Consider the following 14,518-nt stretch of genomic DNA (forward strand, 5'->3'; position numbering starts at 1 on the left):
GATTACTGTTTTGGGTGTTTCCTAGAGGTTTTGGGAAGTGGTGTTTTCATTGTCATTTGTTTCAAGAAACTTTTTAGTTTCATTTTCTAATTTCTCCTGGTACCCAGTCATGTTCAAGCAAGGTGTTGTTCAGTTTCCAAATGTATGTTTTTTCTCCTTTATCTTCTTTTTATTAATTTTTAATTTTGTAGCATTATGGTCTGAAAAGATGCTTTGTATTATTTCTATGTTTTTTTTTAAATTTATTGATGCTTGACTTGTGACCTAGAATGTGATCTACTCTGGAGAACATTTCATGCACATTGGAGAGGAAGGTATACTATTTTTTGGGGGGGTGCATTAGCCTATAAATATCTATGAGGTCAAGTTGGTTTATTGCTTAGTTTAATTCTTCAGTATCTTTGTTGAGTTTCTTTCTTTCTTGAGAGGGGTGTATTGAAGTGTTTCCAAGTATTAGTATTATAGTAGCATTGTCTATTTCCTTTTCCTGTTTTGTTACTGTTTGTTTTATGTATTTCACATATCTTTCATTTGGTGGATGATATTTATTATTGCTATGTCCTCTTGTTCTATTGACTCTTTCAGCTTTATATAGTGACCTTCCTTGTCCTATATGACAGTTTTTACATTGACATTTATTTTATCAGAGATTAATATCACTTGTTGTTGTTGTTGTTATGTGCCGTCAAGTCGCCTGCGACTCATAGCGACCCTATGTACAACAGCCCTAAACTCCGCTCTGTCCTGTGCCAATCGCACTGTCTCTGACACTCCCATCCCAATTATCCCAGTCACTGAATAATCCACCTCATAGAGGGCCTTCATCTCCTGTGTTGTCCCTCCACCCTCCCAAGCATGATGTCCCTCTCTAAGGACTGGTCTCTCCTCACTACATGTCCAAAGTAAGTTAGACGGAGCCTCAGAATCCTTGCCTCCAAGGAGCCACCCGGTTTAACCCTCTCCAGGACAAATCTATTTGTTTTCCTAGCAGTCCATGGTATTCTCAATACTCTTCTCCAGCACCACAGCTCAAAGGCATCAGTTCTCCTTCTATCCTCCTTGGTCATTGTCCAACTCTCTGATGCATAACAGGTGATTGCGAAGACCATGGCCTGTATCAGATGCACCTTAGTCTCCAGAGAGACACCACTGCTCTTCAGCACTTTGGAGTGCCTTTGTTTTTTTTCTGGTTGCCATTTGTTTCCCCACCCTTTCTTTTTCAGCCTTTCATTATCTTAATTTTTCAGGTGTGTCTCTTGTAGACAACATATTGATGGATTTTGTTTCTTATCCAATCTGCTACACTTTTTCACTTCAATGGTACATTTAAACCATTCACATTCACTGTGATTCTCATGAGGAAAGGTTTTACTGCTATCATTGTGTTGAGTTCTTTTTGGTGTTGTTGCTAGTTACTTTGGTCCATGCTGCTTTCTGTGGCACCTCTGTAAGAAGGACATCTCTGAGTCTTTCCTTCAATGCTGGTCTTGTTTTTACAAAGTCTTTTAGGTTCTGTTTTTCTTGGAATATCTTGATCTTGCCTTCATATTTGATGGATAATTTTTGCTGGGTACAGTATTCTTGGTTGACAGTTGTGTTCTTTGAGTGTATGTTCTTCCACTCTTTTCTTGTTTTCATGGTTTCTGCTGAGAAATTGACACTTAATCTTATCTACTGTCTCTTATAGGTTACTCTTTGTGTCTCTCTTGCTTCTTTCAAGATTCTCTCCTTATCTTTGGTTCTGACAAATTTAACTATGATATGCCTTGGTGTTTTTCTTTTGGGGGTCTATTTTATATGATGTTTGCTGAGCTTCTTGAATATGTATTCTCTTATTCGTCATTATGCCTGGGAATTTTTTATCTAGTAATTCTTCCACAACTTTTTTTCAGTGTCTTTACTTGCTTCTTCCTGTCCTTGGATTCCAATGATTCACATGTTATTTCTCTTGTTGATGTCCCACATTATTCTTAGGTGTTATTCTTTTTTTCTCTTTTTTGAGCCTACTTTTTGCTCTAGCAGATCAGTGGTGACAATTCTGTCTTCTATTTCAGTGGTTCTGTGTTCCATCTCATCAACTCTGTTTATGTGTCCCTCCATCGTGTTGACAGCATCTGAAACATTGGACCTCATATTTTGGATAGTGGTTTCTTATTTTTCCAGTGCCGCTAATGCCTCATTTGTTTTTTCTACATTGTTCTACATAGTTTTGGGTTTTTGCGTTTTTGTTTTTGTTTTTTAGCTCCTCCTGGTTTTTGCTTGTAGTATCCTTTAATTGTTCAAGTTTATCTTTCATTCACTGAAAGTATTCAAACATTGTTCTTTCAAATTTTGTGTCAGAAAGTTCCATCAGACTTTCTGGCTTCAGGAAATCCATTCATACCCTGTCACCCTTTTGGGGGGGTGACATCTTGCTTTGCACTTGCTAGTGTGTGAGATAGCTTTCTTTCTTTGAGTCATTGATATGTTCTTGATCTGAAGACAATTCTCTAGCAGAGCTATGGCACCACCACAGGGGGAGAGGATTGCGGGGAGGAGTAGTGCAGGAGTGTGGTTCTGTGGCACGCACAGGGAGTGAGGGGTCGGAATTTGGGTGCCACAGGGTGTTTGGGGCTGCTGGTTCATTGGCAGATGTTAAGTTGCCAGGTCACAGGTCCTCAGTACGTCAGACTGCCTGAGTTGCTCTCTGCCTGAGTGATGCTGCTCTCTGCCCCAGCCTCCCAGGTTCCCTTGTGCAGCAGCCCCTTTCTCCTGCCAGATCGGTCTCACAGCAGCTCAGCTGGTGACTTCCAGCTACGGCCAGTCCACAGCGCAGTTTTGTGTTCTGGGTGTGCCCGTGTTACTGGTCTGCCTTGGATTATTTTTTACAAAGCAGAAATATTATTAACTCCATTGTCATTCTATTGAATCGGAGGTGCTTATAGAATATTTATACTTGAATACTAAAGTATGAATAATTGAAAATATAAGAAAAGTAGAGGACTAGAAAAAGAATGGAAGACTCTCAATGAGGTGGACTGATATAGTGACTAATACAAAGGACTTGAACATGGAGGAGATTGTGAGAATGGAGCCAGATAAGGCAAGATTTCCAACTGATGTTCAAAGGGTTCCTATGAGTTGAAGTCCACTTGAGGGTATCTAACAAAAAAAACCCATATCTGGATTAGGATTGCATTGAACATGCAGATTGCTTTTCACTATATTGAGTCTTCCTATCCATGAGCAGGCACATTTCTTTTGGTCTTTTACTGTGTCTTTAAGAAATACTCTAGAATTTTCTTTGTATAGGTTTCTTGTATCTCTAGGTATGTTCACTTCCAAGTATCTCAATTTGTGGCTGACTATTGTAAGTGGTATTACTTTCTTTATTTCCATCTCTGAGTTCTCTTTGTTACTGTAGAGGAATCATATTGATTTTTGGGTATTGATTTTATATCCTGCAACTCTACTAAATCAGCCTATTAACTCTAACAGGTTTTTTTTTTGTTGTTGTTGAGTTATTGGGTTTTCTGTGTACACTATCACATCATCTTCATATAGTGACAATTTAACCATTTCTTCGCTGATCTGGGTGCCTTTTATTTCATTTCCTTGTCATATTGTCCTAGCAAGCACTTCCAATACAATATTGAAAAGAAATAGTGACAGTGGGAATCCTTGTCTGGTTCTTGTTTGCAAGGAAAATGTTTTTAGTCTTTCTTCATTGAAAATGATGTTGGCTCTTGGCTTTGCATATATACTTTTCACTATGTTGAGGAAATTCACTTCTATTGCAATTTTCTGAGTGTCTTTATCAGGAAACATTGTTTAATTTTGTCAAATGCCTTTTCTGCATTAATTGCTAAGATCTATACCGATGTTCATAGCAGGATTATTCACCATCATAAGAACATGGAAACAGCCCAAATGTCTGACCACACATAAATGGATTGAGAAATTATGGTACATTCACACAATGGAATACTGTGCAGCCTACAGGAGCAATAACTTTGTAAATTAGTACCTAACTTGGGAAGGACTGGAGAGCATTATGTTGACTGAACTAACTCAGTCACACAAGGATAAATATTGTATAAAACTGTATTGTAGAAGGAGTATAAGGAGTATAAGGATCCTGGAGGGATGGGAGAGGCTAAAAGCAGAAGAATGTGACTGTGCAGGGGAAGAGGTGACTAATCATTGAGTTGTACAATATGATGGGTGGGAGGTGAGGGAAAGGAAAAGAATTTGTTCAAATTTGTATTCAAATTTTGTAAATAAACTAGTAGGGGGAAAAAAAACACACCCAAAACCTGCAACCACTTGAAAAGCAAGCAAACAAACAAAAACAACAAAAACCCCATAGGATAGTCAAGTACAAAAGAGTGGCAGGAAATGTAAGTAATTTTCTGGATCTCTTGTTAGAACAAAGCTCATGAGTGGCAAGTGAAGCCAGCAACCTCTGTGTCCTGACAAGAGAGAGTGGGAACTGGACAGAGAAATGCACAGTGTAGGATAGCATCCTCTCTCCTCTGCCTGCTAGATCTATATTCTACTAACAGAAGGTGATTCTCACGAATTCAACAGTAGGCATCTTTGCTGTGTGATTTTTAATTCAAGTTTGGCCATTGAGAAACACCAGGACAACTTTAAGAATTGAAGGGGAAATCTGTGCATTTACGCACAGTCCCTCTGTTTGCTGGGCTTCAGCGAATATGCCACTGAGTTCCAGTAGCTCAAGCCCATTTTCTGCCCTGTGACCCTCTTGTACAGCTCTTAGTCCCTCATTTTTCCCAAACCCATTCTTTGTTGATGTCTCTTAATAGTGGCCAAAATTTTCCATACAAATCTTCACTAAAGTCTGTCCAGTGTACTGTCTAGTCCCACAGGACCTAGTAGATAAATTAGCAGCGTCAGGATGGATGGCGAAGAGATTGAGATTGTTCACAGCTTCCGTTTGCTCGGCTCCACAGTCAACACTGTTGGCACCAGCAGTCAGGAAATCAAAAAGCGTATCGCGATGGGAAAGTCTGCTGTTAGGGACCTCTCAAAGGTACTCAGGAGCAACGGTGTCTCTCTGGAGACTAAGGTACGCCTGATACAGCCCATGGTATTTGCAATCGCTTGTTATGCATCAGAGAGTTGCACAATGACTAGGGAGGACAAAAGGAGAGTGGATGCTTTTGAGCTGTGGTGCTGGAGAAGGGTACTGAATGTACCATGGACTGCCAGAAAAACAAACAGATTCATCTTGGAGAGGATTAAACCAAGCTACTCCTTGGAGGCAAAGATTCTGGGGCTTCGTCTGACATACTTTGGACATGTTTCCAGGAGGGACGGGTCCTTGGAGAGAGACATAATGCTTGGGAGGGTGGAGGGACAGCACAGGAGGGGAAGACCCTCTATGAGATGGATTGATTCGGTGACTGGGGTAATTGGGATGGGTGTGTCAGAGGTGGTGCAGTTGGCGCAGGATAGAGCAGGGTTTAGAGCTGTTGTGCATAGGGTCGCTATGAGTCGGAAACGACTCGACGGCACATAACAACAACAATTTAAAAATCCAGAGCAATATTTAGAAGTTTGAGGAGGAATAAGAAGCAATAAAGAACAGTATGAAAAGGAAGGGAAGACTTAAGGCACATGTTGAGGAAACAGCCAAAATGGACTATTTCAACAAGGCATTGTGGTCAGCCATGGTGAAGTCACAGGGAACACACAACAAAAGTGAAAAATGTCCATATTGAGCAACAGAACTACAGCCAGGACACACAATCTTGACAAATTAAATCTGAAGGATGAATGAGTTGTAATAATAGAAATAAAAGTGCAACAACGTTTTAGTAACAATGGTGTAAATGATAAGAATAACGGTGGAGCTTTCTAAAGAAAGGTATGTTTAGGACACAGAGATTCAATCATTTAATAATTGAAAGACCCCGTAGAAAAAGAAAGAAATTGAAAATGAGAATAAAGGACATGTAGAGAAAATAGGATGAATGAAACTTAGTCTCAGGAAAGAGAAATGACAGTTTTCTCTGAGGTATAGAAGATAAAATAATTACAGCTAACATGGAGGGATAAAACATTGAGTGATTAATACTAGATAGGTTTTGGTTTCCCAGTTAGAGAGAAGATGAAATCTTCTGCTAGAGGATGGTCCAAGACAAAAAATAAGTAATTGAGATAACATATTGTAAACTTCGCAAGTGACTCAACGGCACATAACAACAACAAACTAGCAAAGGCACTACTCTTTCCAGTGATATGTATTCCTGTTGTGGCTTAAAGCCTGAAGAAGGGGTAAGGGAAATAAAAATCCTCACAGGAGTGCTTGTAGGAGCTAACTTTCAATTTTCCCAGAAAGGCCTGACACACCTGCACAGGGGTAGATTGGGATGGAGTTTGGATGTCAGGATATGGTTACACAGAAGGAGAATTCATAGGAAAAGGTAAATGGGTAGAAGATTCTGCTCATAAAGCATCATCACAGTTTAAAATCCTGAAGAGGGAGTTGCTATGTGTAATGGCAAGGACCAAAATATGGAGATGGAAGCAGCTCTAAGGCAAGAGACAAAGCTCAAGATTTTTCAAACAAAGATTTTTTTTTGTCTTCTTTACTCCATTCCAAGTACAGATAAAGTGAGGGAAAAGAAAAGTCCATTTAGAAAGTTAATACAACTTTCCACAGCATGTGAATGCACGTAGGCACAGATGCCTGTTTTACACAAATAGATTGAGCTGCATCAATTTTAAATTATTTTATTTGTTTCTTTTTACAAAAAAGGGAAAAAGTGTATTCACTTTATTGTTATTCAAATTCAAAGATTCTCATCTATAAGTCAAATCATAAAAAGATGCAGATTTTCACTCTGTTTACAACAAAATCTAGGTTTAACAGATTTAATTTACAAACGGATTCATTTCATGCCAATGTAACTGGTTTATTAAAACAAACACCAATTGTATCTGTAAAGCAAGCAGATGGAGCTTAAAACTATTTCATGATTTTAAAATTATGTAGATAATCCTCATGTTTGAAACAGGTAATATATATTCTCAACTGCATGGCATCTTCTTTTTCATGTATAAATGACTAATTGCTTCAGTTACAACATTGCATTCTAAAAAATGAATTAAATTGCTATATAAAATTAAATAACATTTAGGCCAATGAATAACTTTAAAGTAAGAGAAAATGAACAATTGTTTATAATTATGATGGTTGTTTATGCAGGGTGAAAAATGAGACAGTGTGCTACCAAGAAGATTACTGTTTTAAAAGTTTTAAAGGGTAATCTACTATATCTTTTGGGTCACTAGGTCTATAGAACCAGGAAGCTCTGGTGTCCTAGCGGGAAGAAGCTGCACCGCAATCCCTAAGGAAATAATTCTAATCCATCAGCTGCTGCAGGGTAGAAGGATGGACAATCTCCTCCTGTGTGACTTACTATCTATGAAAACCCATTGGAAGGTCAGCTTTGGATCAATCTGACTCAAAGGCACACAGCAATAACAACATGACCTGGAACCGACTTGATGGAATTAAGTTTAGTGAAAAAATTCTCAAAATCTTTCAGTTACTTAAAAGCTGCAGTTGCAACAAGCGCAAGTGACTGTAATGAATGATCCATTGCAAGTAGATTTGGGCTTAACAATTTGTGAGTGTAAGTTAACGTTAACATTAAAGTAAAACTTCAGAGATGGCACATCCCCCTGGGAGATGTTGGCTGGCCACCCCATTCTTAGTGTGATGTACTCTCGAAAGTCATGCTGATGATCGCATTGTATTCATCAGGCTGCTGAAAGAGCTCATTATGCCTCTTCTGAGTCTCCAATTCCAGGACTTTGACTCACAGTTTTTCCTTATTCTGGATACAATGATGATCACCAAATTTAAAAAAAAACAAACCAACAAACCAAAAAAAAACCCAAACAACTCAGGTCTTTTCATAATTTATTTCATTGGCCACAATAATAGAGCCAGTGCAAAAGCATACTATACAGGACAAAATGGATTTGCTTAAAATCAGATGTGCATAACTTGGACACTGCTGTATATATGTGAACATTCACTGAGCTTTATATTTAAGATTTGTACATTTTAACTCTATATAAATTGTACATTAGATTTTTTTTGCCATTTCCTTTTTTTTAATTTAGGTTGTTTATTTTTCATTTCAATGAACATCTACAGAGATTTTGGAATTCCATTCATTCATTGTTGCACCCTTCTCCCCACACAACCACCCCTCCCCCCGTTTGCTCCTCTCCTTGAAACCTTGAAAAGCAAAAGAAAAACTCCCTCATTGGTACACAATCCCCCCGCACCTCCCCAAACCCCACCCCCTACCCCAAAATATAATCCACTCTGCAACCTTCATTGCATACTCCTATGATAAAAATAATGCCCTAAAATATAATACTTTTAGACTATTCTCTCCCCCATAGATTTCAATGCCGTAAACATATTTCATCCAGACTGAGAAAAACTGTACATTAGATTTTAAAAGTTGGATAAATGGTTAAAGAAACTATGGCTCATTCATACAATGAAGTATTAGGAAATAATAAAAATAAAGAATTTGAGAGGCCCTGTTTAACATAATCTAGAGGATATTATGCTAATTAAAACAAGTCTGACACAAATATTGTAAGTTTACATACAGATAAGATCATTCACTGATGATTTCCAGTGGTGGGAATCGTTGCTAAGTGTCTTAGAATTGACAGACTCACGCTGTTGTTGTTAGGTGCTGCCGAGTTGAGACTCATAGCAACAGTATGAACAAAAGATCTGAACTCTGTTCTATCCTGTATCATCCTCACACTTCTTGACACAAAAGAGCTCATTGCTGTCTGTGTCAATCCACCTAGTTGAGTGTCTTCTTTTTCTTCACCAACCCTCTGCCCTTGCCAGTATCATGTCCTTTTCCAAGGAATGGCCCCTCCCAGCAATATGTATAAAGTATGTGATGTGAAGCCTCATCATTCTTACCTCCAAAGAACTCTGGCTACACCATCTCAAAGACTTAACTGTTTGTTTTCTTGGCTGCCCATGGGATGTTCAATGTCTGCCTCCAACACCTCAGCTCAAAGGCATCAATTATTTTCCTGTCATCCTTAATCATTGTGCAGCTCTCAGATGCATAGCAACTAATTAGAAAGACCAGGGCCTGAATCAGATACACCTTAGTCCTCAAACTGACATCATAACTGCTCAATAATTTGGAGAGATTCCTAACTGCAGATTTTTCACAGTACAATGCATCTCCTTATTTCCTGACTTCTGGTACCATTGGTGTTAATTGCAGATCCTAGCAAGATGAAGCTGTTGAAAGTGTCAATATCCTCTCCATCCATCATGACACTGCCTATTGATCCAGTGGTAATAATCTTTGTTTTCTTGACATTGAGATGCAATCCGTATTGAAGGCTGCACTTGTTGATCTTCTGCAACAATGGCTTCAAATCTTTCTCACTTTCAGCAAGCAAGACTGTGTCATCTGCCTAATGCAAATATTGATGAGTCTCTCTCCAATTCTTAAGCCACACTCTTCTTCATGGAGCCCAGCTTCTAGGATAACTTGTTCAGTATACAGATTGAATAGTTATGAAGAGAGAATATCACCCTGACACACTCCCTTCTCAATTTTAAACGGGGCAGTGTTCCCCTACTCTATTTGCTCAACAGCCTCCTGGTCCAGGTATAGATTCCACATGAGCACAATCAAGTGCTCTGGGATTCCCATTCTTCTCAATGTCAGCCACAACTTGTTTATGGTCCACACAGTCAAATACTTTTGCATAGTCAATAAAGCAAGAATAGATGTTCTTCTGGTATTCCTTACTTTCAGCAAGGATCCGTTTGACATCAGGAGTGATATTCTCGGTGGCATGGCCTCTTCCTAACCCTGCTTAAATTTCTGGCAATTCCTTATGTAAGTACTGTTGTAGTCACTTTCCCCCCCCCCCCACGCATATTTTTCTTTTTAATTTCTTACAAAATCCTGTGTCCTAACCGGGGAGGATGCTGCACACCCTCCCCAGGCCTTGTGATCCAAGGAGGGGGCCGCCCCATGAATGGGCAGCTGCCAACTCCAGAAGAATCACGTGACTCCTCTGCCCAGCGACCAGTGCAGGGAAGAGTTCCAGCTGGAGACTCTGTCTTGTTCCTTGGTGAATGTGTGATGCTGTCCTATCCGATCGCGATGGTGAGGCCAATGATGAGCGACAGGATGAGGACAGTCAGGGACGCGCTGATAATGATAAAGATTTTTTTCTTCTGGGCCTTCTTCTGCTTGTCCAGCGCTACCTTGAGGTGCTCCTGCCCATGCTCCACGTAGTCCGCCGAGCTCAGGATGTTCTTCTCAATCCTATTGATCATCTCCCCCTGTGACTCCACCTCAGTAGCCAGAAAAGTGAAGATGTCATGAAGCTCACAGATGCTGCGTTCTACTTGCTGGATCTCGCTGTGCTGGGCAGAAATCTCATTTAAGGCCTGCGGGGTCACTTGGGTATCCTTCAATATATTGGACACGAACACCTCGCTCTGCCCGCTGTCTAGCATCTGCTCCAGTTCCTCGTCAGACACCATGCCAGCATTGGTGATCTTCAGCTGCCTCCGAATCCACTCCACATTCTTCTCCCGGTACTCGGACTGTGTTGAGTTGCATTTGTTGAAGAGCTCCACGAATTGCTGAGATAGGATCCCGTGCTGGGTTTTTCTCATCCTCGTGTTGACTGAGTTATAATTTTCATCAGCTTCCTCCTTCTGGGGCTCTATGGCTTTCAACTGTGTGCAGATTTCCCTCCCCAGTTGTTTGATCTCTTCGCGTAGGTTCATCAGTTCTTTCTTCATATTTTCCGCGGGAAGGGGCGTGGCTAGGATGGTGACCTGCTGCTTCTCCAACTCCTGGACTTTAGACTCTAACTTGACAATGGACTGCTGAATTGTCCTGACCTTCTGGAAAAACTCTTCCTCTGGGCTTCCCAGCCGGGCCGTGCCCGGGTGCACCATGAGTGCCACCGCTTCTTGTCCTCGTCGTCCGAGCTGTCATCTCCCTGCCTCAGCTCGTGGGTCCTGTCCCGCAGGGTGGCCCGAACTCCCTCTCCCCAGTGCCCCGGGACCCTAGGGCCTTAAAGATCTAAGTTTGGAATTCCCTTCACCATTCGCACTCTGACATTTCCCTTCCTCACCCTGCAGACCCCGACACCTCCCCAAGCTACCAGAGGTCTTGTCCCAGGCACTATCCACAACCAGTGGAAAGGAGGCATCCTCGGGTAACCCCCCCAAGATTCCACAGGTTAGAATTCCCTCTTCCTCCCCCCGACCCGCTCCCCGCAGCCTCAGCCCCGCCCCCTCTGTTATAGTCACTTTTTAATGATCTTCAGCAATATTTTGCTTGAATGTGATATTGATGATACTGTTAGATAGTTTCCACATTCAGCTGGATTCCCTTTCTTGAGAATGGAAACAAATATAGACCTCTTCCAATCTATGGGCCAGACAGCTATCCTCCAAATTTCCTGGCTTAGACTAGCGAGCACATCCAAAGTTGTATCTGTTAATTGACATAAGTCAATTGGTATTCCATTGATTCCTGGGGCCTTACTTCCTCCTTATTGGGACTCCATAAACAGCAGATAGTCACTGTGTCAAATGATCTCATTGAAGCTTTTCCTGTCTTTCTTTGACCTTATACTCAACATGACGTTTTTTCCACAGACTGGCTCCTCCAGACCACATGATTAAAGTATTTAAGACAAAGTTTCATCATTCTTGTCTGTAAGGAACACATTGGTTGCACTTCCTAAAGAACAGATTTGTTGTTCTTTTGGCAGCACATGCTGATGTTGTGTGCTACTAGTCAGAACCAACTCATAGTTGACCCTGCACTGGGTCTTTAGAAGCTATAAATTGCACTGGAGGAGACAGCCCATCTTTATTCCATGGAGCAACTTGTGGATTGGAACTGACTGCTTTTAGGTTGGCAGTGCTACTCCTTAGTGAATGGGCCACCAGTTCTCCCTTTGAAATCCTATTGTATAATCAAAACTCTGCTAACATCACAATTTAAAGACGTTAATTCTTTGAACTTAGATATCCATTACTCAATTTTAATGTGCATGTGAAGCAATTGAACATATCATAGTTTGGAGGGAGAGAGGAGTAAAAAATAATAAATATATAATAGTTATTAAGATGGATGAAGGGAAAAACATTAAAGTGGGGATCAGTACAATATCACCAAATAGAAAGAAGGCACAGAAATATGGAAGAAGTCCAAAGAAATTATAGGGAGTAAGTAGGAAAAGTTTTATTTTACTGTGGCTACAGGAATCAATTTTAACTACTTTGTATACATTTGAAAATTGGACAATGAATAAGGAAGACCAGATAAAAACAGACTAATTTAAGCTGTGATGTTGGTAAAACTGTGGTATTATCTTGGACTTCAAGTGCAGCAAAGTACATGGAAGAAGTGCAAGAAGATGCCTCTTTAGAGGCAAAGATGGTGAAACTTTGCTTCACAAAATTTGGTTTTGTTTTCAAGAGGGATCAGACCATGGAAAAATCCATCATGCTTGAAAAGGTAGATGGTCAGCCAAAGAAATATCCTCAAAGAGATGAACCGACACAGTGACAGTAACAATGTGCTTGAGGATGATGGAGATTGTGAAGATGATGAAGGATAAAGCAAAGTTTCAATCTATTGCTCATAGAGTTGCTATGAATCAAAGTGTAGCTGACAATACCTAACAACAGGAAAATTGATAGAACAGAGCAAAATGTGTATAAATGAATGAAAACATAATTTGTTTTGAACTTCCACTCTTTTGCTATGCATCAGAGAGCTGGTCAATGACTGAAAATTACGGAACTGATGCCTTTGAGTTTCAGTGCTAGAGAATACTGAACATACCATAGACAACCAAGAGAACAAACAAGTCTGTCCTGGAGAGGGTGAAACCAAGTTTCTCCTTGGAGGCAAGGATTTTAAGGCTCTGTCTCACCTACTTTGGGCATGTTTTCAGGAAGGATCGGTACATAGAGAAGAAGATAAGTCTTGGGGGACCAGCACCGGAGAGGAAGACCCAGGAGGAGATGGATTGACACAGTAACTGAGGTAAAGTGTGTAGGTATATCAGAGACAATGAGACAGGCTCAGAATAGGCCAGGATTTAGAGCTATTGTGTATAGGGTTGCTATGATGACATATTCATAGCTATGGTGTAAATAGTCATAATGTTTACTTGATGACATGTAACAACAAGAACTTTCACTCAAACTACAATTTAAAAAGAAAAACAGAAAGATACATTTAAACGTTTTTTGGTTTTTTTTTTAAAAAGAAACATACTTAAGAATTACTGTGTTATGATATATTTGCTGGTCTGATAATGAAACACTAAAAATTGATAGAGACCTACATAATCATTGATTTGCGTTCACTTAGTTTTAGTTGACACACGCTATATATATTTGCAATGGGAAAGTCGGTAGTTAGAGACCTCTCTATGGTACTGAAAAGCAAAGAAGTCAGTTTGGAGACTAAGGTGTGCCTGATACAGGCCATGGTCTTTGCAATCACTTGCCATGCATCAGAGAGCTGGACAATGACTAGAAATGATAGAAGGAGAATTGATGCCTTTGATCTGTGGTGTTGGAGAAGAGTATTGAAAATACCATAGATTGCTAAAAGAATGAGCAGGTTTGTCCTGGAGAGGGCTAAACCAGGCTGCTCCTTGAAGGCAAGGATTCGGAAGGTTAGTCTGACATACGTTGGACATGTTGCAAGGAGGCACAAGTCCTTGGTGAGGGACGTCACGGTTGGGAGGGTTCAGAGACAGGGCAGGAGAGGAAGACCCTCTATGAAATGGATTGATTCAGTAACGGGGGAATGAGGGTAAGTGTGTCAGAGACAAAAAGATTGGCACAGAATAGAGCAGGGTTTAGGGCTGTTTTATATAGGGTCACTATGAGTTGTAGGCAACTCGATGGCACATAACAACAACAACAACATGTATATTTTCAAAATCAGAAATTATTGAAAAAATATCAGGAACATTTACAAAGTGCTGAAGAGCAAAGATATCAGTTTAAAGACTGAAGTGCATGAAATTCAAGCCATAACTTTTCAATCACTTGCTGTGCATCTGAAAGTTGGACAATTAAAAGCAAAGACAAAAGAATAATCAATGCTTTGAGTTATAGTGCTGAAGAAGAGTGATGAATGTCCTACGGCCTACCGAAAAGACAAACAAGTATGTCTTGGAAAACGTGTGGTCAGAGTGCTCCTCAGAGGAAAGGATTGCGAAAGTTTGTCTGATATACTTTGGACATGTTTTTAGGATGGATCAATCCTTGAAAAAGAATGCCATCTTCGGTGAAGTGCTTGTTCATATCCTGTGCCCATTTTTCTATTGGATTCTTTACCTCTAACAAACACATAAAGAAATGCTCAAAATCCCTAGCCCTAAGAGAGATGCAAATTAAAACAACTATGAGATATCATCTCACCCCAGTCAAAATAGC

The 14,518-nt window shown here is 40.2% G+C and overlaps 1 pseudogene; it reads right to left on the reverse strand.

Moving 5' to 3' along the window:
* Window positions 1-10,177: 10,177 nt before the first annotated feature.
* LOC102858105 overlaps window positions 10,178-14,518 on the reverse strand; it is a 9,046-nt pseudogene continuing 4,705 nt past the window's right edge.

This window comes from Elephantulus edwardii, unplaced genomic scaffold (genome assembly GCF_000299155.1).
Source record: "Elephantulus edwardii isolate Elephantulus edwardi_28Jun2011 unplaced genomic scaffold, EleEdw1.0 scaffold00097, whole genome shotgun sequence".
In the NCBI taxonomy this organism is placed as follows: domain Eukaryota; kingdom Metazoa; phylum Chordata; class Mammalia; order Macroscelidea; family Macroscelididae; genus Elephantulus; species Elephantulus edwardii.